At 42.9% G+C, this 26,888-nt stretch overlaps 1 protein-coding gene across 19 annotated transcripts in view; it reads right to left on the bottom strand.

Annotated features, from left to right (window-relative positions):
* Positions 1 to 26,888, bottom strand: part of CRACD (capping protein inhibiting regulator of actin dynamics) — a 141,432-nt gene extending 114,544 nt beyond the window's left edge. For 2 of the 19 annotated variants that reach the window (XM_074588116.1, XM_074588131.1), the window contains exons 1-2: positions 26,059 to 26,282; positions 25,387 to 25,442 (exon numbers count right to left, since the gene is read on the bottom strand). The gene's annotated coding sequence lies outside the window, so the exon portion shown is untranslated. Of the gene's footprint in view, positions 1 to 20,772; positions 20,828 to 25,386; positions 25,684 to 25,785; positions 26,354 to 26,641 lie in introns of those variants that run through there. The other 17 variants (XM_074588118.1, XM_074588119.1, XM_074588113.1 and 14 more) reach the window with 17 other exon arrangements.

The following is a 26,888-nucleotide window of genomic DNA, read 5'->3' as shown; positions in this document are numbered from 1 at the left end:
TGCAAGTAATTGAAACTAACAGCACGTTACCAGCAGGTAGCACGACATCCTGAGTGTATTTATTGTCTCGGTGAGGACCCATCACACTAATAAACACATTTCACATTTGGGGACAAAATCAGATGTAACTTTGGACAACGTGATAAAGACTTCATAAATCTTCCAAAAATAAACTTGTGTTCCCTAGTGAACAGAAAATAATCTGCTTTTCCTAATCCAAAAGGCAAAAATACAACACAGCACTTGTTTCAACAAAGGATTTCCTACTTGGGACTGTTTGTGTGCGCAAGGACGTATCACAACAATCAAAGGCAAACAAGAGGCAGGAAGAATGATCAACACAGAACAAGACATAAACTACATACTTCTGCTGCATGTTTGTATACTTTAAGCAGGCTTTAAAGCTTTCATAAATTTTATCATGCTGTAAGTGCATCATTCTGACACTTCCATTAACAAAATAGAGAAACAAAATACTCCTTTAAGGATTTGCTGTTGTTTTATCATGCATTCAAAAAGGTTTCTGTATGCACAGATGGTGTTACCTGGAGTTAGTACCTCCCAGAATCCCCCAGCATAAGAAAAAAGTTGTTTTAAGACCATTTCCATTTTCAGAACTAAGCATAACCAAAGTGCAGCCATTATTTCTAAATTACTAAACTTACCGAGCACCTTATTAAAAACCCTCCCACAGCAGACACGTGAACTCTGATGAAAACAACACACTGCTTAAGGAAAGGGAGGCACAGCAACGTGCCTCAATATTCAGCAAGATGATCTGAAAGGATATGAAACCTGTGGTCTGGAAAAGGACTCTCACGTCCTGATGGTACCACCGACTGCCTAACGACACTGGGCAAGTCTTATTTTTGTGCTGTTCCCTCTCATTTTTACTGATGGGTACGCGGATAAAAGCATTCGTGATGAAATATTCCCACCCACGATAATATACTAAGGATTCATTACTTATCACTTATGTAACACCAGGATTACTTTTTTTTTTTTTTAAATAGGATTTTGTAATACAAAGGATTAACGTTCTTCAAAACAGACAGAACATGCAGTCCAGCAGCAGTCAGAGGCAGACCGGTGGACTGGTCAAACCCTTCTTCTTCTGGCGAAAAGTGCCATTATAAATCACTTTAACACAGTCAGCCCTGAGTAAACTGAGATTAAAGGAAAGTGCATGAGGCAGCCGCCATGAAAGACTGAAAATCTACTTGCTCTGCTAAAGAAATGTTTAAATAACAACAATAATAATGAAAATAATAAATCAAGGAAACATTTAAACCATTTTTTTGAATTGCCACTAAATGTTCTGCTGAGGAAATGGGGTTTGGTTAATAAAACATAAATTGGCTTCTCCCTTCAATGTTACGTGTGGTTATTTCAACATCCTTGCTGGAACTTTGGGCATTTCAGCCGACAGAGCGCCTTACTGTGAGCAACGCTTTATAACCTCTTCGAATTCTTCCGCTTTCTAGCAAAAAGCTTTGCTCTCACCCACCTTTATTTTTGTCGCAGTTGCTAGGGTACCTTGGCGACAGACACTAGAAAGATCTACGATTTGGAGACGAAGCCGGAGGCAAGTGCAATCCACAGCAGCCCACAAGGGCGGGCGGGAGGCTGGAGCCACCAATCCCTGGGCCAGCCCCATCCCTTGCAGCCGCCCAAGCGCTACCCGGGAAGGAGCAAATCCCCTGTCTGCCATCTCAGCCTCTTTGCATCTTACCTGCTTGCCCGGCTGGACATAAAGAACAGATCTCACCCTCCCACCGCTGGGGAGGGAGGAAAAGTACCTTGCTTAATGTGGGCCCCCACCCCAGCCAAGCGTGAGGAGCACTGGGTCTGCCCTGTAGGGAATTCTCCTCCTTGCCGGGGGTCAACATACCGAAGCAGTAAAAATAGATACTGCACCTTAACTGCTCAGGACTGTGCCTGCTTCAGCCGCAAAATCTGCCTCCTGTTGCCACCAGACGCGGCCGGTCTTTACGGACGACCAGAGGTGGCCGGAGTTGGCTTCCAAACACCGCGGTGAGGGTTCCTTGGTGAAGCTCGTGCAGATGCTGGCAGAGGCTGTGCCAGAAACAAAGCACAAATGAAGCATGCGCTTGTTTGAAAAGCGCATACAAAGAGGGCTTTTTCTTTTAAAATGTTGCTCATAGAATTCTGCATTTTAAAAGGCAATCACAGTAAGGCAATTATTTAGAATAAAATATCATTTTTCAGGGTGATAAAATAGTTTCGCTAAGTATTAAACAGCTGTTCTGAAGGGACTGTCCCTTATTTACATAAAATCTGCGTATCATTCTACAAAATGAATGCTTTCTGTGCTAATGCAGTGTTGTGGAGGAAGAGCTTTGTCAAGTGGGATCCATCCAAACAACCTTACTTGCTTTACTTTCTTATTGAGAAAAGTTTTGCTGCCAGACTGACTGTAGTAGGAAAATTACAATGTAGCCCTACACCACAGTTAAAAATCCTTTTGGCCTCTAACGTTTGATGGAAAAATTGTTCTGAGCATAAAAGAACAGATGCTGACAGCCATAGCAATTCTCAGTGTTCATGCCAGTGAGCCATATTTGCTTGAAAAGGCTATTCATAACATGAATAGTGCTTCGTCTGAAGAGAACTCTATTATACAAGCCGGTATATATTCGCAGCAAAAAGACCCCCCCACACACCCCCACTGATTTTTATTTTTTTTTCCTTTATCCAGCTCTACTTGTTTTACAACCTCTTTTTGTTACGTTAGCTGCTCCGCTGCTCTGGACGCTTCTTGTTTACACATGTCGCCTAAAACAACAAACACTAAGCAATTCATAATATAAATGGGGAAATATATTAGCAGACTGGCATAATAATGCACAAAACGTAAAGTTTTGGAAGATAAAAGTCTGAGAAATCTGATCTGTATATCCTTTTATGATCTCAGTTTCTCCCTAAGAACCTGCCTGGCTGCTGACCCCCCGTGCCCAGCAACAGGAGCATCAGTTGTGCCGCTAGTGTAGATAGACCACTGGAACCTTGTCACAGCGTTGTCAGTCCTGGTGTTCAGCTAGACTAGACAGCAGTGACTAAAAAATCAGATTTGCCCAATCTACAAAGAAAACAAACGTTTCCAAGTACTTCTCCTTAGACAGGGTATCCTGCACCCTGTGCAAAGTAGGACCTTACTCTATTACCGAGCTACATCAGCTGCATCTCAGCCACAGAAAGCGTTCCTCCTGCCCGTATCTGTCCTGTCTGTGCTCCTGGCAGCAGAAGCAGCCATCCAACACTTCTGGCACCATCCAGTCCCTGACAACAGGCTGGTACGGCTCAGGTTCCCTCAGAGAGTACGTGGTGAAGAGTCCAGCCAAGTTCCCCACCCAGGCAGCAGAAGGAGGTTCACCCCCTCGCTGAAAGGAAGAGGGAAGATCCCTGTTACACTAGCGGTGAAAATATCCTGCAGGAACCATCAGCTGGAAACCCGCGTAGGTGGCCATGGAGCAAACCAACTGGTCACCACTGCCATGCATACGTTGGTTTGTAGAAGTTTCAGCAGTTTAGGAGGGCAGCTCCAAGCCTTGTCTGCTCCATCATCCTTTCCCCAGCCAAAGCAGAATGAAATCTGTATTTCCCATGGTCAAACAGCAGAGCAAAAGGTCCTTTTTTTCCTCTGCAGCCCTCAGAGCGGCAGTTGCCAGCTTCAACGCATGAGTGAGAGTGCTGCACGAGACTCAAGGCTAAAATAATTGCTGATAAAGGATTCCTGTGTACAAAGTGCTAACAGCTTTATCAGGGCTGACTAATGACAGCTGAGAGAGCATTAAAACGCATATTTAAAAGAAAGCAGTGTCATGTTAAGATGACATTTTCAAAGAGAGTCACATATATGAACTGAGCTGAAATGTGTATGACATTAAAAATTCACGCACAAAGTGTTCCTCTGTTATTTTCTCCAGTAACTCTATATTCCCTTCTTTACTTCCACATATTATTTTTCTTAGCAGTTCCTACAAATCTTTTCACGTGTATAATATAAGTAATAGAATTAGGTTTTACTTCATAGTATCCAGAAAAGGAAAAGCCTCATCTTTATAATGAAGTTAGAACTTACGTTCTAAATAACTATCAGTTAACAGGCTTCTGAATTACCCAAAAATGAATTCCCAGGCTGGGTTCAATTCTTGTGCTTCCCGAGTTTAAGAATCGTTACAAAACCTGAAATGCACAGAATAACCTAATTAAATCGTTGTTTCTGTGCACCTGTGGAAGATTTCTATCCCGCTTCTTACATAAGTTGACAGGAAGACTTATTAGAAGGGTTTTCCCTGAGAAAGGTAAAGTTGTTTTCACAAACAGTTATTATTTGTTTGTATGTAAAAGGTGCAATATCTATGCTTTGGTTTTAAGAAGATTAGATTAGAAATTGGTCTTAAAATTGACTAAGGCTCTGGGGAGACCTTATAGGCCCGTTCAGTGCCTAAAGGGGCTACAGGAGAGATGGGGAGGGACTCTTGATCAGGGAGTGGAGTGATAGGACAAGGGGTAACAGTTTTAAACTGAAAGAGGGGAGATTTAGATGAGATATCAGGAAGAAATTCTTTACTGTGAGGGTGGTGAGACACTGGAAGAGGTTGCCCAGGGAAGCTGTGGCTGCCCCATCCCTGGAGGTGTTCAAGGCCAGGCTGGATGGGGCTTTGAGCAGCCTGGTCTGGTGGGAGGTGTCCCTACCCATGGCAGGGGGGTTGGAACTAGGTGATCTTTAAGGTTCCTTCCAACCTAAACCATTCTCTGATTCCATGATTAACAGCAAGTCAGAGGTCTAGTCCATTCCATCACACATGCAATGCTCTGTTTTTATACAGGTATGAAAGAAGCAATACAAGAGGCAGACTACAATTTCAGCCCCAAAATACTACTAAACAACTTCTAAAAAGCTAGGAACTTCCACGTATGCTGAAGCACGTTACTGTTAGAATAACGCCTGACAGGTATTTGATGTGGAATATAGGTATTGCCTTACTGTGTCCTTACCGAAAGTCAGTAGTTTGGCAATCAAGAACACAAAAACATTTTTATTTTCCTACTCCCAGCCTCATCCTACTCTCAAAACATGATTACCAGTACTCAAACTAACCATCCTGCGATCAAGGCTGCAAAAAGCCCAGTTATATTTATCTTGCAGTACCTGATTCATGATACATGACTTCAGTTACATATACATGGTTAAAGTTATGCAAACATCAACTCTAACACGAGGACATTTTCTTCTTTTTATCACAGAAGCATGCATTTGCAACTGAACTCCGCGATAACATATGCACTGCAAAACAGACAGCATACTTCCTTTTTTAAGGGTTCTTTTGTGGAAGAATAGCCATTTCAGCCTATTGATCTGCACCTGAGCGTAATAGTTTAAAAAGAATTGATCAAAGTTGTCTCATATTTATCCAGATAGAAACCAGGCAATATTGATTAATTGTTGAGTAAGGTTGATCACCTTTTAAAAAGTTTAGGCGAACGCAAGGTTTGAACAACGTTATTTCCCACCATGAGCAAAACAATCATTTTTATCTTGTACACGTTTGACGCCGGTACTGATATCCTACTTGATTCTGCAGACCGTATAAATGGCATAATGACTTTTCCCTTAGGGTGACACAATATATTCATTTAGATTCCAGTTTGCCGTATGGCACGGAGTCTCGTGCCCCAGGGTGACTTAACTTATTTTGTTGGCTAGCGTAGCACAATAGCCGCTTTCAACACCAACACTGGTTTCTGACATTATATACTGTCAACTCCAGCTGCAGACAGCCAACTGGAAATGATCGCTGTGGATGGAAAGCACGCGCAGCAAACTGGAGCTGCTTGACAGCAAGCCTACCTTTGGGAGCCGGGTCACACGTTCACTGCCAAATGCTGTAGTTCGTCACATCTCATCTGTAACGTGCATAGCAAATCACTGAAGCACAAAAAATGTCATATAAAACCAGTAATGGTTTGTGAAGCAAGTTACAAAGTCTGCTGATTCTCCCCACCGGTCCTGAAAGCTCTTCAATTGCCACGGGCAGCTGAGCTTGTGGGACTCTGCTTGCACTGGTTTCTTCTCATACTTTTATCTTATTCATTACATACATTAGATAATTGTCTCAGGCATTAAAAAGCAAAAAGGAGTGTACCACTAGTCCAGCAATGCTACGTGCACCGTACCTATGAAAAGATTCTCTTTATGCTACTCAGCAACGCTGCTCCACTGAGGTCCTGGGGTGCACTGCAACCCACTTCAGAGCAGAAAGAAGTCTTCGGAGATCAAGTTAAAGCACAGATGTTTGAATTAATCTTCCAGTGCCCGGAAATTCTTGAGCAAAAAAATAAATAAATCACTGTTATTTCTGTTAAGAGTCCAAGGCAAAGACTCCCCAGTCCCTAAAGTATGACAGAATATTGTGTAGGCAGGAAGATATCAGGCTTGTTATGAAGATACAAAGAGGCAATCCTTGTTCCCGCATGGAAATTAATTAATTAAGTGAGCTAAGGATTAGTTTCCACAAATTCCGATGCTCTTTTGAGTTTAAGGCCCAAAGCCGGTGCTCTAAGTTTTCTGTCTTCGTCTAGATCTGTTTACCCAACTCATGAATCCTTCAGCAGGTCGAGAGGATGGTTTCTCCAGAGTTGGCTCTTTTTCTGTTTTTCTTCATAGAGACAAAGTTGGCTTGAGGTCAGCATAACTAAACTTGTCTTCTTGCTCACAGGCATATCACTGTGACCTCTCATTTATTCTGGACAGTAAAGTTAACAGCTGTTTTGGACTGTCATAACTAAGACATCGCTTCTTGCAAGTCCCAGCAAGGATCAGATCCCTTTTCTTGTACAAACCTAGAATTCTCATCTGAGTCAAGCCTTGTTATCTTCCATACTGACAAGAGAAACTCGTGTTTCCCTGGCCTAGCACAATGCAGTTACAGCTTCATTGCAATTAGTGGCGGTGCTGGTAGTTTTGGACGCTACTAAAACAAATTTGTCACACATATTGAATGCATGCATGCACAGGCATGTATAAACATATAACCCAAGATGCAAGAACATCTTCAGGATCCTCTCTGCTTTTACATTTGTCTTTAAGAGAATTTATTACAGGGTACTCCAGTGATACACCACCAACATAGTGCTTTGCTTGGTCTAGAAGCACAGAATCACAGAACAGTCGGGGTTGGAAGGGACCTCTGGAGATCATCTAGTCCAAACCTCTGCCAGAGCAGGGTCACCCAGAGCAGGTTGCACAGGAACGCGTCCAGGCGGGTTTGGAATGTCTCCAGAGACGGAGACTCCACCACCTCTCTGGGCAGCCTGTGACAGGGCTCTGCCACCCTCAGGGTAAAGAAGTTCCTCCTCATGTTGAGGTGGAACTTCCTATGCTCAAGTTTGTGCCCGTTACCTCTTGTCCTGTCCCCGGGCACCACTGAAAAGAGCCTGGCCCCATCCTCCTGACACCCACCCTTTAAGTATTTATAAGTGTTGATAAGGTCCCCCCTCAGCCGTCTTTTTTCCAGAGTGAAGCACAAAGGCATTAAACAATGTAATCAAACTGTTGAGTTACTGGATGAAGTCGTACAGATGTTGCTGTACGTATTTTCACAGATAATCAAGCAGGACTCGGTGGTTAACTGCTTAGCCTAAAGTTACACGTGTGTGTGAAAGGCAAAACTACAAAAAAGGCATTTGACCCAGAATTCCCACAGTTCTGCATTTGTCAGTCTTTGGTCACAGGCAACCTGGTATTCCTCGTTTGTCAACTTAATGTCCCGAGTCATTTGTCATCCCCCACTGGGCATCAAGTCACTTGCTTTGGTTTTCTTGAAGCTACACATAGATCAGCTTTGTCTGCATGAAAAGGAAAAATTTAATAAACAGTGTATGGACTTCAATTTTGGGGTAACCTAAATCAGTTACAAAACAATTTTAATAAGTTGAGCTAAAAGAGAAATAAAAAAATATTAATGATATCTTTCAATTAAGTCAGCTTTAAAATATCTGCTCAGATCAAAATGCCACCAACTTTCTGAAAGCTTTTTTCTAAGGTAGGAGAAGATAGAAGATAGAGACAGCAGACCTATTTCATGTGATAACCATTTTGTTTTTCCCTTACTTAACGAGAATTTAGCTTTTTCAAGAAGCCCACAGCTGTCAGGAGATTTACATCTGACTATTAAAAAATTCAATATTCTTTCTGGTTACATTAATAATATGAAAGAAAAAGGGTGGGTAACGTTTAGAAAACAGCTCTTTATGCGCACACACACAAGCACAGGAGGACTCCAGCTCTTCTGTAAATAGTGCATAATAGAATTCTATCGTATTTTGTATTTTCTAATGAATTGGAAAACTCTCTCCTTGACTCCAGATGCCAATAACCTCCACAATTACCCTTCCTCACTCCAGTACCTGCATCGCCAGCTCTTGCCAGTGGGAGATCTGCCAGTTCGGGAAGAACCGAGTACTGCCTTACGAATAATGCACAACCTGAAGAAGTGGTGGATGATTTTCAGTAACGGCGCGTGCTGTAGGTCAGGCACACAGTGACCAGATCCCCTATGCCAATGACATGCCCACCGCTTTCAGTCTGGAGGAGGTTAGTTACAAAAAGGACATAAGTGCTTATGCTCCTAAAAGTAAATGGCTGTTCCTGGGGTAAAATTTCTGCAGAAGAGGAAAGGTTGCCATTTTGCAATGGGTAGCGGCCTGCATGCAAACATCAAAGCCCTGCAAATGAGAGAGACATCGTGACCAGGAGGCTGGAGGGCTGTGGGGCACATGGCATCCCTCACACTGCCTCAGCTGGTCAGTTGGAGCAGGTTCAGAGGAGGCCACAAAGATGATCAGAGGGCTGGAGCATCTCTGCTATGGGACAGGCTGAGAGGGTTGGGGTTGTTCAGCCTGGAGAAGAGAAGGCTCTGGGGAGACCTTAAAGTGACCTTCCAGTACCTGAAGGGGGCCTAAAGGAAAGCTGGGGAGGGACTTTTTACAAGGGCATGTAGTGATAGGACGAGGGGTAATGGCTTCAAACTGGAAGAGGGGAGGTTTAGATTAGATCAGGAAGAAACTTTTCACTCTGATGGTGGTGAGACACTGGCCCAGGTTGCCCAAAGAAGCTGTGGATGCCCCATCCCTGGAGTAACCTGGTCTAGTGGGAGGTGTCCCTGCCCGGGGCAGGGGGTTGGAACTGGATGATCTTTAAAGATCCCTTCCAACCCAACCCATTCTATGAGTCTATGACTTGCCTAGCCATCGGATAAGCAGAGAAAGTTTGGGGGGTTTTTTTTGATAGATCAGGACAGCCCATTGTATTTGCTGCATTTGCTCTGCAGAACAAAGGTCTTTGATCAAAAGCGTGTCAATCGGGCAGTGTGAATGACACGGGTCCCAGTTCCACCACCTCCTGATGCAGTTGTTAAATGGATCTAACACATCAAACACATCAGACAATTAGCAGAGCGCTGCCCCAAAAACATCTACGTAGCCTTTAAGATCAGTCACTCGTAACTGGGGACAACACGCTGCCAGCCAGACGTGAACTGAGATGCGTGTCCCCCCCTTCGCACAGCTCCCAGAGCCTGCAGCCATGCGAACAGACCCTCAGGAAGACTCTAAAGAAGTCAGGCAATTTTTGGACTGTAGACTTTTTTTTTTTGGGTCTCGTGCCAACTTGGAGACCAGCAATAGTTCACATTTACCTACAGGAAACTGCAAACAATCTAAAAGATTTCATTATCATCTCCCCTTTGCTAGCAATGAAAATGTAGCTTATATTGTTGGGGAAAATATTCCTATATTGTTTCTTATTTTGCATGATGACAATAACTGGCACGTCACTAATGCTATATTAAAATGTCCATAGTTAAAAACAGACATAGGTGTAATAAGAATAAGCACAGAGAAAAAAAAAACACCCTCTTTTACTTTTGGGAAAAAAGGGGGAGAATCTGAATAGACACAGTCTATATGATTACGGTTTTTTTATCAACCTTGGCAGAAAAGGTTTGCATACATTACAGAAGAAAAAAGCTTTGAGAAACAGACACACCTAAACAGCTGTAAAAATATATATACTTATTTACTTTTAAAGACACAGTAATAGTTTAGGTGATCAGGAAACTATTTACAGAAAGCAACGCTGACTGGTGCCTTTGGCGGACAGGTTTATTATACATTACCCTGACTATTGTCTGAGACTACGAAAGCCAGGCCTGTGTCTTAAATGGCCTACAGCGAATGCCCTTCGTGTCCTTCAGATATGAAAACGGTGTGTCAAGGACCCATTGTAAATGGCTTTATGAATAGGAGATCTGTCACAGCACATGAAATATTAAAACGTAAAGTTAGCGTCCCCTTAACAGACGTTAGAATTTATGGAGGAAAAAAAATGTTGTTCTCTATATTCTATCTCATTTTCTATAAATACGTAGAATTTTCTCTGTTCTAATGTTTCCTCCCTAGCAGACATTCGGATTTATAGAGGAAAATTTTCTTTTCCTAAAGCAAAATGTTCTTCTCTACTAAACTGTTATCTGATATAATGTGCTCCAGCTAGAAGCATCAAATCACTGTAGCACTTATTAACCTACAAACCGTTTCTTGTTATAATATTAAAAAACCATGGTACCAGTGTATTAAGTATGGTATTAATGCATTAAGTAGTAGCTGAGCAAAAATACAGGCACTAGACAGATAATCCCTGAGAGTTAGATTTACCTTAGGCACTAAATACACTTTATTACACCCTCTTCCAATGCGTTTTCATCTTAAGAAAAAGAACAAATAACCTATATGGCGAAAACATTTCATTGCATACCACGAATCAGTTTTGCAATCCCCCTTTAGAGGTGTTTTATGCCAAAAGAATGAGAAAGTATCCACTTTGTAAACAGATGCGTATTTTTATTGGCCTTGATCCTTACCGCGAAGTCTGCCGGGAGGCACAGGGCTTATTTACACTCTAAAGCACTGGGAAGAACCTGAGTTTCACAGAGTTTCCTCCACTAGAAAAATTATGTGGTTTTAAATCAACCCATCTCCCTAGGCGTAGAGCAGATGTACACGTCGACAATACAAAATACTAATGAGCAAGCTTGCATGGCGGAATTAATGACTGTCGATGAACGTTAGTTCTTTAAATATTTAGAAAATAAGGAATATTTTGCAAGGCAAACGAGGGGCTGTTATTTGTCTGTTGCTAAAAAAAAAAAATAATGATAATGATGAACATGATGACACTGGAGTCCCAGGGAAGATGCAAAACATTAGCGTAGCTTGTAGAAGATAAAATAAAAACCAATTATTTTTTGAGAAAACTCCATGAAGATTAGATTGTATGAAAACTGAAAGAATGAGGACGTATGTATTGCATGTTAGGAAAATCTTAGGCATGCCCTCATCAGACAAAGAGGAAAAAAAAAAAAAAAAGAAATTAGGCACAGGTTACAAAAATAGCAGCAACTCAGAGGAAGAATGGAAGTACCACGGTCAGTCAGGTGGAGACAACAGACGGGGCTGACAAGGAAGCCAATATATGTGCAGCACAGCGCTGCTCCTCCTTTTAATCTTTTATAAACTTAACAGAGCATTTTATATGGAGGATAAAAGCCGCTGACTGGTGGAGCCGTCCCAGCAGTGGCATTCCCTCACGCCCGGCAGGGCTTCGCCGCCTTTTTATCAGGCGGGGAAAGGGGCCAGCAGCTGCCCGAGCCAGGGCCAAGGACAGAAATGCAGCCCATGCGTTAGGTTTATGTGAATTTTTGCCATTGAAGTAAGGAAGCTGCCATGTCATTTATTGCTACCTGCGTGCATTTTGCCCGCGTGTAAAAGAAAGACTCGTTTGTCAGGAGGATATCAGGTTCAGAACTGCAGACCGAGAAGTGATCAGGAAACTATTTACAGAAAGCAACGCTGACTGGTGCCTTTGGCGGACAGGTTTATTATACATTATCCTGACTATTGTCTGAGACTACGAAAGCCAGGCCTGTGTCTTAAATGGCCTACAGCGAATGCCCTTCGTGTCCTTCAGATATGAAAACGGTGTGTCAAGGACCCATTGTAAATGGCTTTATGAATAGGAGATCTGTCACAGCACACGAAATACTAAAACGTAAAGTTAGCGTCCCCTTAACAGACGTTAGAATTTATGGAGGAAAAAAAAATAATGTTATCCTCTATATTCTGTATCGTTTTCTATAAATATTCCATACATAGAATTTTCTCTGTTCTAATGTTTCCTCCCCAGCAGACATTAGGTGATCCACCTTGAGGATCACCTCAAGTGGCAAGCTGCTCTTTGAAAAGCCAGTCCCTGTGCCTGCAGGCTGCTTTCTCCCCAGCCTGCCCACGCGCACCAAACCCACACGGCTATCAACCACACGAGGAGGCCACGTCCTTCTCCCTCCACGGGCAGGATGAAGGAGCAGAAGACAGAACGTCCAAAACGTGTCGCCTCTTTTCTTGTACATCACCTTGCGCAGCGAGGTTGTCCTCCCTGTTTTTTAAACGCACTAAGCACCTGCAAGTTCATTTATTTACTTTTGGCATTATTTTAACACAAATGATCGAGTGGACTTCCACGTCTTGGTAAAGGATTAAAAAAAAAAAAAAAAAGACAAAAACCAACAAAAAACTACGTAGGAGCCAGACCCCTACCCACGTGCAAAATGTCCCTCTAACCGGGTTCACGAGGCACCTGATGAGGAGCTAAACTAAAGGTCACAGGTTCCTGCCACCATCACCCATCTCTAGGACTCGTACATGCAAGCTGTCATACTTGACACCAGTATCACACCCGTATCAGCTCCTATAGGGGATTCATGCAAAAGTAACTTTGAAATAATAAAATACTAGCAGAAGTAATTACGGGGCGGGGGAGGGGGGCGAAGTATTGCACAGCTGATAGGATATTCAAACTTTTTAAGAAAAGGATGAAAGGGTCAAAATGGAAGCTGGAAAGTGATGTTAAAATAAGTAAGGAGCTGGCTAGTCTGAGTCTTCTTACATTCTTACGCTCAGCGGTACTCTGCAAAACTCATATGACTCGAGCATCCTTCCTGGCGATGTCACTGACGGTGCGTGACAGTAGTGTTTTGCTTTCCTGAAGCTCAAAGTTGCCGAAAGACATTAACTCCCCCATTAAAATCCAAAAACTCACAAGGCCAGAAGACGCAGCCACTTAACCCCCGGATTCACCACGTAGCTATGTCTTGGAATGTCAATGTTGAAACTGGACTTTCAACGTATTGGTGCGACTCCACTCCTGCTCTAAAAAAAACCAATAATTCATCAGAAGTTAAGAACGGACTACTAGATACCTGCAGCTGTTTGCAGCCATCTGTATCTGCTTCCCACTTCACAGGGGATCTCTGGTAGTGTTTAACAGAAATATCAAAGGTAAACATGGCTGGAATGTTTTTGGAGGGCAACCTTTGAACAGCAAAAGAGCTCACTTTCTTCCCTTAGCGGCTCCAGAAGATTACAAGATGCCAGCACATGGTGTAATCAGCCTGTATTTTTCTGGTTTAAATCACTTGATGAAAAGCCTGAAAACAGCCACTGAGCTTTTTATTTATTATGTTCTTATTGAGCCAGAAGGCTGCTTCCCGCCCCATAGCCCCAAAGCTCATGGGGTTTTGAGGAATCGGGTCTAGTGGGAGGTGTCCCTGCCCGTGGCAGGGGGTTGGAACTAGATCGTCTTTAAGGTCCCTTCCAGCTCCAACCATTCTGTGATTCTTTGATATACCAAGAGGTTAAAAAATAAAATATATTGATGTAAGTTTCCCAAATAAATGAACGTCTCCACCTTCTTACCTCCCTAGGAAAAGTCACTTATTTCCTTACCCATCTCATGTCAACCACTACGTAATACTAACCAAGGCAACTAATCACTTGCCATGCAACCCCACTAAACACTTGTTATTATATTATTAAGACTATAAATTATTAAAATTTGATCACAATTATTGATATTTGATAGCTTAATTATTGAAATTTGATAATGCATTCTAACAAGGAGTTTTTTCTGCAACTTTAGAAGGTGGTTTGGAAAAAAAAAAAAAAAAAGCCCAAGCTGCCCCTTTTCTGCTGACTGGGACCAACGATGCACGGTCCTACAAAAGTAATTAACGGGGCTTAAAAAAAATCACACTTGCAGTCAGGAAAGGGCATACAACGGAAATCCAATCCGCCTCTTTGTTTGCAGACTGACAGGTTAACAAAAACTTCTGGATTTAAAGTCACAGGAGAGAGCTGAAATATTTGAGTGATAAGAGAACAATGGGTAATTGCAATTAATTGCTGAGAAGGGCAAAGCTGGCACCGCAGTCCCCGAGGGCGCGAAGAGAGGAGGCAGAATTCAGCCCCAGCTCCATCCATAGAGCACTGAGACCCAAAGCAAACACATACAAAGCGGCACACGTGAAGGTCACCAGATAATGGTTTGAATGATTAAACACTGCTAGAGACCTTCCCGGCACCAGTCCCAAAGCAGACTGGTCTTGCCACCATCTACAGGTCTATTTGTGACGGCAGAGCTATCGATTTCTTTACATTCTTGGCCCCAGCAGCCTTCCCTGCTGGACCACACCTCTCAGATGCTGTTCCAGAAACAGCAATAAAAGCATACGTGGAAGAGTAACTTACGGTTCCCCAGGTGCTGAGCTGACCCCACCACCTCTTACCAGACCTCGCTTTTGAAGTATGTAACAGAAACACATGCTCCTTTTGCCTCTTTCCTCAAGCAAATCTGGCACGGCTCCTGCAAGCACCAGTGGATGGGCAGTGAACCCTTGTGTGTGCTGCCTCTGCTCCCACGCCGGCCCGTATCTCTCCCTGCTGACATCCCTTTTCCCAGCAGCAGCAGTTTGGGGTGGGAGTGCAGCGAGGTGGGGTTGTAAGCAGGTGCTGTAAGGCTGGTACGTGGCCGAACTAAGAATAACCAGGCTAGTGCTGGTCCATGAAATCACGGTCCGTGAAGTGACTTCCCTAACGTGTTACTCAGGATAATCATTAATTATATTATTGCTGGAGAGGGTGCAGCAAAGGGCTACCAAGATGATTAGGGGACCGGAACACCTCTCTTGTGAAGAAAGGCTGAGGGATTTGGGTCTCTTCAGTCTGGAAAAAAGACGGCTGAGGGGGGACCTTATCAACACTTATAAATACTTAAAGGGTGGGTGTCCGGAGGATTGGGCCAGGCTCTTTTCAGTGGTGCCCGGGGACAGGACAAGAGGTAACGGGCACAAACTTGAGCATAGGAAGTTCCACCTAAACATGAGGAGGAACTTCTTTACTTTGAGGGTGGCAGAGCCCTGGCACAGGCTGCCCAGAGAGGTGGTGGAGTCTCCAACTCTGGAGACATTCCAAACCCGCCTGGATGCGTTCCTGTGCAACCTGCTCTGGGTGACCCTGCTCTGGCAGGGGGTTGGACTAGATGATCTCCAGAGGTCCCTTCCAACCCCTACCATTCTGTGATTCTATGATTATGTTATATTTAACAATACACTTGTGCATTTATAGGTACACACTTATGTATTTATATATACACACACCCTTACAGTGTTATAATATTTTAATAAATACATTACTATATAATTTAATAGGTCCTAATAATTAGAAGCACAGATGTAGACTCCACATTTGGAAAAATACTATTAGTGCTAGAATCCTTTCCATATTTATATATTCGTTATAAATAAAAAGAACAAAAAAAAACCCCAAAACCCCCAAAGGCAGGGTTCATTGGGGAGGGCGGGTTGTTTGTTCATTTGGAAGAGAAGGAGGAAGGGAATTAAACTGATTTACCAAATGACAAAACTTAAAGCCAAGCCAAAGAGTTTCCTAGGGTGTTTTCCCTATTATCCCCATTTTCCTTCTGTTTCATTGTGGACGAAGCAACTTCATAGTCTGAAAGTGCTGAACTTACAATGTTCTAAAGCTTTAAATTATGAACTCAGTATTGTGTCTTAAATCACAGAGCACTGCCAAGCTGCAGTGAATATTAAAAAAAGCCTTGTCAATAGTTTTCTTGGATTTTTTTTTTTCTTTGCCTAAAAACCAAGGTTGAGATTTGGGTTTTGTTTTAAGAAATACTTTTTCTTTAGGAATCTAGTCCAATTTCCTTCAAATTCAGTTAAGGTTATCTGATTTTGTTTTTTTAAAATCTTGTTTTAAACTGATTTTTTTCTGAAAAGCCTAAACGTGTCAGTATAGCTATTTAGAACATTATCTGTCTCAAAATAAAAATGTTCATATTTTGGCTAACTCATTCTGAGGTTTGAGGCCTTCATGGCCCAAGTAAAGAAAACACATGAGACGAAGAGTAAAGTGAATTATAGACAGGAGACATCTACTTGACTGCCTCAGATTGAGCAAAAAAAGGAAAACACCGCACAAGTTTATCCAATAATACACAACCGCGCACGGTATTGCACCTAAAATGTGACTGAAATTCATGATTATCCATGATATAAATGCTAACAGGTTAGAGAACAGAAAAACTGAAGCTGACTTAATAGGCAGTTAAGCAACATTTTTCTTCTTGTTTAGAAACAAAGGCTTGAATTTGCCACATAGGAGTCACGGTCTGCTCCGAAGACCAAATGATTCATTTCCTCAAACCTTTCTAGTGCAGCCAGTATTGTACCACCAGCATGCTTCAGGTAGGCTCTAGCCATGCAGATCTAGATGCAGATCTACACTATATAAATATTTATAATTTCTAGAACATGTATTTACATACAAAATGTATAAAATTATGTTAATTATTACAGCTGTGCAACCGAAGTAGGAGGAAGCTTAAAAACGGCACCTCCTAGCAGCTACATAACATGAGAAGATTTAGTGTTGCTACTAACACGTTTGCACGTGGCAAAAGTAATGAATTGAAATTTGTAAAAGCTACACAATAAAAGATCATAATCAACAGCTGAGTCCATGATACAATCCGTAAAGAACCTGTTGGAGGCACGTAATGGAGAGTCATTGCTTGGGCTTTTGTGGGTTTACTGCTGGACACTTGGACTCCGTTGTGCGTCATAGGATACTGTTACGCTTGCCACACGCAATACAGTTCTGCAAAAATAAATGCGCGTGACAAATTCAATATGCAGCTCCGTTGTGTGGCTGGGCAAAACTGAGCGAGCCTGGCCCCTGGAGAAGTGGGATTAGACACCTGCGGTCAACTGTGCCCTGTGCCACGAGCAAGTAGCAATACCAAAGAGTGTAAATCTCAGATAGCCAAAGGTTCCCAATAGTCAAAAGCGGCCAGTGGGACAGACTGGTCACTGGGACAAACAAATCATGATAGGAAGAGTCAACACTGCAGAGCACCCTGGAAGCAAGGAGGATGTTTTTGCCCTATTTGGCAGTAGAGACACACATGAAATTATGGTAATAACAGAGTCACTAATTTTGGGTGTCCAATTTAAAACATCTCTGCCTGCTTTTTTGAGACTGCTTAACACTACATGGTTATCTAAAACACAACTGTCAACCTGTTGACTGCAGTCAAAGTTATAATGTTAAACAATTCTATAACTGGACTTAATATTAGTTAGAAATCCCAAACGAGGCACCTACAAACTGAAGAACACAGAATTTAGGACTTTATGTGAACAGGTTCGTTTAAGTGATGTAGAGGTACTCAGAACATCCATGGAAGTGGAAAGTCACTTACGAACAACTGGAGTTTCTTCAATGTGTAGAGTCTTATACGCACATTTACATGCTCAGTGTACATATGTAAACAAAAATCCCTTTGACACCAGCATTACCCACGGGCAGTGCACTCCTTATCACTCTGTGTCTCCATGGAAAACAAGACCGATTTTAAAATCTCAGTTCCAAAAATTAATTCTAAAAACACTGTCTTACACATGGTCCACTGGCTTGAAGTGATTCAGACCATCTGCTGGACCACGTAGGGCCTGTGAGACAAAAGCTACTGTTTGACAATCTGGTCAGCACCAGATGAATGGATACCAAGTCCTCACCATTTCTTGACAAAAGAAGAGATGAGGGTGAGGAGTAAAGAGATACTGCCACTAAAATATTGGACGAGACTTCCTATAATCAAAAAGAGTTCAAATCTGACTGCAAAATCGTGAACAACCTGCCACCAGGAGTCTTTCTGAGTGTTGTGGTTTAACCCCAGCTGGCAGCTAGGACTACACAGTCACTCGCACAGTCCTCCCCCTTTCACCCCGAAAGGGTAGGGAGAAGAGGGAGAAAAGGAGGGGAAAGGAAAGGAAAAAAAAAACACTTGTGGGTTGAGATAAAGGCAGTTAAATAAATAAAGCAAAAGTCATGCACACAAGCAAAGCAGAACAAGGAATTCATTCACTGTTTCCCATGGGCAGGCAGGTGCTCAGCCACCTCCAGGAAAGCAGGGCTCCATCACACGTAACGGTTGCTTGGGAAGACAAACACCATCACTCCGAAAATCCCTCCGTTTCCTCCTTCTTCCCCCAGCTTTATATACTGAGCATGACATCCCATGACATGGAATATCCCTTTGGTCAGCTGGGGTCAGCTGTCCTGGTTGTGTCTCCTCCCAACTTCTTGTGCACCCCCAGCCCACTCGCTGGTGGGGCAGTGTGAGGAGCAGAAAGGGCCTTGACTGCTCAGCAACAACCAAAACCATCCGTGCGCTGCCAACAGTGTTCCCATCCCAAACCCAAAACACAGCACTACTGCTGGCAGGAAAGTCAACTCTATCCGATGATACCAAGTCATGACAGTACAAAGCCAAGCGTAACACTTCCAAACTATATATATTGCAAGGCTCACCTTAGTATCTGGTCATGTTCACATAAGCACAGACCCCTGCCTTGTCCAAGGCTGACAAAACATCAAGCGTAAGCAAAACAGAGTGAGCAGAATGTGTCCTCCAGTCCTCAGTGGACCTATCTCCTGGTCAGCTGCCAATCATCAAATCTAGGACAACACTTGCAAAGCCTGGCTTGCAGTGCACCATTAGATGAGATGTTTCTTGTGCTCAGTGTGACACCAAGGAACCAAAGCTACAGAGAGTGAGCTGCAGAAGCTCTGTATCTCCCCAGGAGAACTGCCCTTCTCTAATGGGTCACTGCTGTAAGGATGAAGAGCCATCCCACCCACTGGGAAATGGATGACCATTGTCACAAATACCCTGGAAGAGAATCTGAGAGCCACCTAGAGATGAAATGACATTTTCTTGTACTGTTTTTGGATTCGGACTGCAGCAAATTGAAGGTGATTTCTCCAACCAAGTCAAGCTGCGATTTGTAAACAAGCACGCTGCAGATAAAATAATGCAAAATGAGGTCTAGCAGCTAATGCCACTGTCACCCTTCTCTCTGACAAACAAAAACGTTCAGCATGCTGTCAGAGTCACAAATGGTCTTCATGTTCTCTTTCACTCTGACGATGTAGAATAGTTCCAGGAAAACACCTGGGATGAGAAAAAAATTACTTCAGTGACCCTTCTGGCTCACAGCGCAGCTGCCTCTTACCGACGCAGCCTCTGGCTGGAAGGGCTCCTGAAGAGTGCCACGAAAGGTGAGCTTTACAGCAGTGGAAATCCAGCCTTTAAAGGCTGGGAAGGGTGTTCCAGCAGGCAGGTGTCCAAGGAGATGTAATCCCAGGCCAAATGGAGCCTTTGCTTCACATCTGAAGAAACGTTTATATGCTCCGAAGCTCACCTACATTTTTTTTCCCCCATCTTATCTGAAGAAACACAATCACCCGAAGCACGCAGTTTGTCAAAGATCAGGTGTTGGTATCAGGATACCAGACCCCGGTAACTCGTGACGGTGCTCAGCGGTCTGTGTGGGTGGGTTGAAAGATGAATCTACTTGCCAGAAAAAACACAGCAGGGTTGTTTGGTACAACCCACCCTTGTGCTCTCAACAGGGGGTGTCGGAACAGGGTGGTTGGGAAGAACATCAAAACCCACATGTACGAGCTGAGGGTGCCTGTCCTTCCTCCAAACACGAGCAGCGGATGAAGCAGCAACTGCCAAAGCTTCTGGGCTGGGAGCAGTCTGGCACCGTTCATCATTATAGCCCCCAGATGGGCCAGTGTAGGCTAAAGGAAAATATCTACCGAGCTTGGAAAATGATCCCGAAAGAACAAGAAAAATCAGCCCTGTTTTTTTCCTCAGCAACTTATGATGCTCTGACAGCTCTGTGAAGTCCAAGTATGAGATTTCTCCTCAAGAACAGTACGACAAAGTGCCTTATTATGAAAAAGTGCCTTATTTATCACTAGACATAGAAATGGGAAGCAAAAGCTCTTATCTCTTGATCTTCATGCCATAAGAGGCAGCTCCTTTTATGTCATCTGCAGGGTTGGGGAGGTACTAATGCTTCCCACTGGGCTAGGTGGGAATTAGGACCTGATCTTTTATGTACATCACTATTACCCACTGAAGCAAAAAAACAACTATTTAAAAATAAGTCAGAATTGCAAAAGCAAGCCTTAATTAGTTTGTGGTGCCTTTAGCTAAGCTTTCCATTTGGGTGCGTGGAAAATGTTTTAATTAAGCCACCTTCTGCCTCAATTTCTCCAGACATCTTCCTGCTTCCGCAACAAATGCCACAGATGCCAGAGCCCACAGCTTCCGTCAGGACACAGCCGTGATTCACACCGCGGGCAGATCCGCCCTGAGCGCTCAGTAAAGCTGGGGTTATGTGAGCAAAAGAAAACTCCGTAATATCAGTAAAGACTGAATTAAAATAAATACACGCAAAGAGACTAAATCCTTACCAGGCAACTTTAGTTCTGCCACTTCTTTTCTGCCACTTGCAAACGCGACAATCTCCTTTGTCAAAAAAGAAAAAAAAAAAATTGAAAAATGCTTCTTTTCCATCTTTTATTTTGCCCACCCACCCAGGACCAGCACCGTTGAAAATACTCTGCAGTACTGGGTGTTGAATCAAGGCGGAATCTGTCATTTTATTTCCTCAAGTTTTCCCAGGTGAATGTGTAAAATATTCTGAATACAACATTCTGAAGACATAAGACAGAAAATTTGAGCAGGCTGTCATGAAGGCGTTAAAAATGCAGATTTTTGACAACAGGTCACTGCCTTAGCAGGATCTGGGGCCTAGGTGCAAACCAGAACGACAACACCATGTTTCCAAAAGGTCTTAGAATTTTTTTTTTTTTTTTTTGACAAGGTAAAACAATTAGTCTAATTCTCGATTAATCATTTGGCTGTATTAAAACAAAAATTAGCCTGAGTCACAAAGACACGCGATGAACCACAACCCACATGGTTCAAACTTGGCAAACTTCTAAGCAATAGAAAAGAGGTTTTACAACGGGGAGGTCAGTTCAATTTTGTTGGCAGATGGTGCCACTCAACCCAACTCTATCACGTGTGCGCCAACAAATACCCACAGATACTACGGATTCACAGGGGTTTCTATCACTATTTTTTCTCTTCTGGGCCAAACCGTTCCACAGATCACTGTAATTGTACCTTTTTTTTATTTTCTGTGCTAAAGATTTTCAAGCGTGGCTTTGTTAAAGGTCACGGAAAAAGACAGCATGTTACTTTGAAGAAAATCAACTTTCTTTGAAGAGCAACATGAAAGTCAGTATCATGTCCAGTTGAGTTCACATTAATTCTTTTCATCACACCCCCTTCGCGTTTCAACTTAACGATAAACGTAATCTCTCACGTGCAGCATCCGCCTGCCCCAGCCTCACCACAAATGGTTAGATTGAGCTGCTTTAAGGAGCCGCCCAAGTCTGACTGCTGACTTTCAAAACGTGCTGAGCAATGTAAAAGATGCTCAAAGCAGGTCAGCAACGCGCACAGTATTTTGCACATCCGAACGCTACAGCGCGAGGAAAGCTTTTAATTATCATCTGGATCATTTTCATATAGTTTCTCTTAGGGCAATCAACATGAAGAAAATAACGCTTGCATATGCGTTATCATTAAAATGATAAGCTTAACCATTTCAAAGCACCTTTGGGATGCAAAGTATTTCATAGAATCGCCTAGGTTGGAAGGGACCTTTCAGATCTTGGAGTCCAACCATCAACCTAACTCTGACAAAAATCATCGCTAAACCACGTCCCTCAGGACCACGTCTACCCGTCTTTTAAATACCTCCAGGGATGGTGCCTCAACCACTGCCCTGGGCAGCCTGTTCCAATGTTTGATAACCCTTTCGTGCAGAAATTTTTCCTAATATCCAATCTGTGCGTTGGTTATCACAAATGAAGGCAGTCAACAGCAAAGTCATAACTACCCTTACTTAGCTACATCACTCTCTCCCATAAATTAAGATAAGCTGAATCTGACAGTATTTTCTTTAATGGCCTTGTTGGAGGCATGAAACTTGTATTTCTGTAATTTAGCATACAGCATGCATATATAAAGGAGAAACTGAGCTATGTTTAAAAATATATTGATGTACTTTATACATTTATAGTAGCATCTGAATCATCTCTCCTTAATGTGTTGCGGAACTGCAGCATAAGCCATTTACCCAGGATAATCCGCAGCAAGATCTTTACATTTTCCTTCCCTCTGAACTTAATTAACAAATCACTGTGATTCAGTCCCTGTGACACCCTGGCTCTTGAACGGTATTAATTAAAAATTATTTGTTACAAGTCAATTTTATTTCCTTGCAAGACTTCATCAATACAAGTGTAAATGTTGAAGGTAGAGTATGGGTAAATGCTGTACCCTTCTGACAAAATGTATTTTAGTTCTTAAACGAAGAAATGGTGGGATGTGCACCACAGAGAATCAAAGGGAGTGAGAGTCCCTTCAGGAAGTGATGGGAAACAATAAGCGTGAGGTCTACACAACAACTCATTGTCTCCTAAAGACAGAGCTCACAGACTCTCCAGGGAAACAACCACACTTTTTATCCATCACTACTTGATTTAAATAATAGTTTAAAAAAATAGAGTTTGGCCCCTCCGGTGGAAGCACTAATGTAATTAAAGTTAACATTGTAACTTTAGGTTGTCTTCTACCACGTTATTCAAAACCAATGAATTCTATTCTAACGTGCACTTCACACAACTTCATTAAGTCTCATTCAAATACATGGGCTCAATGACAATATATGGGTGTTTAGAGCATCTCCACATTTACATCACACTGATGGAAGCTCTTACGCAGCTACACTGCCCTGAGACTCTTGACTCTAAAGACATCGACTGTACTTTTCTAACATGCCAGTAGTGGGCTTATCTGTATTTGCTACAACTCTCTTACTGGGGCCTTTGTGGAATAAAGGCTGCACATTGATTTTGTGTGAGGAAAAAAAAGAATTCCCCCCCAACAATCAGAGTCAGCAATTTTCAAATATGAATAATTCAGAATAAGAAAAAAAATGAATTATCTTTTTCTTCTCTTGGCTTGTGAGGAAAAGAAGACAACACACAGCCATTTAAGCTTACACTGCCTATATAAAAATTCCGTTTATGTTACACTTCATTGTAAAACAACCAAATATATTCATATTCATAAACTCATCATCACATTTCAGTCAACACTTATTATGCCATGTATTTCTTACTTCAGAAGAGCTTACCTGACACATCTACAGCAGGAATATATTGAAATAACCCTAAGCTACGCTACTCATACAGATATATCCATTTTCAGTGACTGAGATACCTGGCAAAACAGTATTCAGAGATACCTGGCAAAACAGTATTCAAAACAGTGGCCGAGAGCCAAAGCAGAAGAAACCACAAAAGTTATTCTTATTGCTGTAATCAGAAGTGTGAAACTAGAAAGGCTGCTTTTTAGTATCTGCATTTAAAATGAAATATCATTGCCAAAGTAACAGGCCCTTTTAAAAGTAAATATATTTCATTTAAATTTTTTGGGAACTGGATATTAAAAAAAAAAAAAAAAAAAAGATTTTACCTAACGCATTACCAATTCACTACTGCCACTACCTGCATAACCTCATAAGACAACAGAACAAAATACGACCTATAAGGAACAAACTTATAAAAAAAAAGAAAGAAAAAAGTCAACAGCTTAGCAGAGAACACAGCAAGACAGTCATACTTTACACCAACTGTGTTTGCTACCAATATACTTTTAAAAATCCCATTATACAGCATATAGGGAAAAACTATTGCTCACAAGTGCCAAGCAATTCTCTCTAAAATGCCGGATTGCCCAAATGGATGTTTGAAAAGGGTCCTTAATTTTAGAATCGGATGCTCTGAGATACATTTTCCTATTGGAGAAAGAAGACCCAATAACAACCAGCAGCGATCTCCTTGCTACGTGCCATATTTATTAATAAAGACCTCAGGGTAATTCTTCTAATTACCATTAAACTGGGACATAAATAAATACACAAATCACTTTCATATAAAGTTTCGATACACTTCACAGTGTTAAATTCGAGCTCATTGTTGAAACGAAACATCCAAACCCAAACACAACCTCTAATCTGATAAATTGATTGCAGCCAAGGAAGTGCCGGATTTGTTAATTTAATTCCTCACCTGTATTCAAACCAAGTGAAGTTAAGTTATATGCAGAACTGTTAATTACTGCCTATATTGAAAAATATCAACGGCTTCATTGAAGAAACTCACACTGACATTTATACCCACTGATTAATGTTATGATATAGTTAAAAGACATAATTGTCTACGCAAGGTGCAATGAGGATTATTTTGGTGATGGGAATTTGTTGAGCGTGCATTACTAACAACCAAATAAAAGTCAGTTCTGACTCCAATTTGTCATCTTTAATCTGTTAAAATATAGGACCGGATACACGTTACTGCTGTCGGGTGGCTGAAGCAGCTCGGCTTCTAAGAAAAGAGCTCTGCTCACACAATTGCTAGACACTTTATGCACAGAAAATCTGTTGGGGAATATAATGAATGATATTATCTATACACCTATTATCGACAGAATATCTATTATTAGGCCTGTGGTTGTAAATTACTCTTCCCTTTCTCCCTGCCCCCATCCCCCGCGCACCCAGGAGCGGATCACTTTCAGTGCCATCATTGTCAGGCATATTAAATTTTCAGGATGCACAGTTGTGGTTTCCAGGTCTCTCTTTACCCCTTGAACTGTGTTTTTAACTGGGCGTTTTTACACTTAAAACGACAGAGCAGAGACATAATAATGTTTTGCCTACTACAACTACAGAGAAGCAGATCTGTTAATTGACTCCTGTTAATACCAGCAAAATTAATTTAAAAAAAAAAACCCAACAGACCCTCATTCATTAAAAATCTCTTAATGACATAGAAAAGATTTGTGTAACTCATACTTCTATCTCTAAAATAGATATTTTATTTTTTTTAACTGAAGAGATTGTGGAAGACAATTTCCCATGCAAAATAATATTTCCTCTAGCTTACCTGCTCCGGATCCTAAGGAAAGGGTAAGAAACGGATTGTACCGCTGCCTTTCAACCCTGAAAAGCAGCAGATTTCATAGCTCATTACAAGGCGATGGCAGTTCTATGATAAATGGCTTACAGGAGCTTAAACAAAGCAACGCTGCTCTGGAGAAGCATCGTGGGAAACAAAGTCATCTTTCTGACAGCTCCTGCTTTCCAGCAAAGCACAAAATACGGGATTTCCCGGGAAAACGCTAACAAAGGAAAAATAGAAGGGATTCGAAAGGACCAGCCCAGCCATCGAATGAAGTAGCACCTTTCAAAAAAAAAAAAAAAAAAAAAAAAAAAATTCACCCGCATGCCTCTCTACACCTCTCCCGCGACAAAGGCAACCGAATACGGGTCGGTGGCTACTTACATGTGGTCTATTTTTCGTCTGTCCGCCCCGCGCATCCGCCGCTGCTGGTGGCGGGGCGTGAAGAAAGGAAAAATGCCACATCCAGCCAACACCGCCTGGGGTGGGCAAGGCAAAGGGGCGCGGATACGGACCCCCCTCCCTTCCCCGCACCGGGAGAAGGCTCCCGCTCCCGCCCCGCAGCCAAGGCGAAGCGCTCGGGGTGCCCAGAGCCGCGGGGGAGGATGCGGGGCTGCGACGTTTGCGGGGTGGGGAGGGGGAAATGGTCCTTCCTACCTGTTCTCCGTCTCCGTGCTGCCAGAAGGGAAGAGCCCGGCGGCTCCTGCATCCCTGGGATGCCGCCCAGCCCGTGGGATGCCGCCCCCGCCCCGTGGAAGCGCGGCCGCCGCCGCCGCCGCTCACGGGCGCCCCGCAGCGCCCCGGCTCCCAGCCCCAGCCTCTCACGGCTCCCTGCCTTCGTCCTCCAGCCAGCGGAGGAAGGGGTGAGGCTGGATTTAGCCGGATTCAGCGGGATCCCGCCGATCTTTGCTCCCTTTAGCACCCCCCGCCACGCACACACCCCGCCCACTGCACAGAGATGCGCATCCCCGGCTGCACCCCGGGCTCTGGACCCCAATTTGTTCTCATCTCACAGCAAAACCAAAGTCTGAATCCAGCGCCTAATAAAACCAGACAATTTTTTCTCCCCTTCATTTACTAAAAAACCGAACTACAAGAAACAAAACCAAAAATCAGCCGTTCCCCAACACAGCAGCGCAGAGAACAGCTGCCCTTCTTCCCACATCCTTAAATCCAGCCGTTGTATCAGCTCTTCTCAGACCCCACGCTTCCAATTCAGCCATCCACATCAAGATTTTACCAGTGCTAGACGCTGGTTTCCCCAGTTTCCCCAAGGAGAGCGCAGTAAAATCAGATGCTGTACTCAGTTCCATCCCTGCTCTGCCACTTTTTCAGCCAAAATGGATTATGTCATTCACGATGTCCCACTGCTGAGAAAGAAGATGTGTTTTGCCAGCCAGCTCTCCAGCTTCAGACGCTCCCTGGACAAAAAGGCCGTACAGCTTTGGTCCCTGCCTGCTTCTTAACTTTTTGGCCCAGTCAGAAGT

The sequence above is a fragment of the Larus michahellis genome, chromosome 5 (genome assembly GCF_964199755.1).
Source record: "Larus michahellis chromosome 5, bLarMic1.1, whole genome shotgun sequence".
Classification (NCBI taxonomy): domain Eukaryota; kingdom Metazoa; phylum Chordata; class Aves; order Charadriiformes; family Laridae; genus Larus; species Larus michahellis.
Note: the sequence above shows the minus strand (reverse complement) of the source record. Positions and strands in the feature narration are given on the sequence as shown.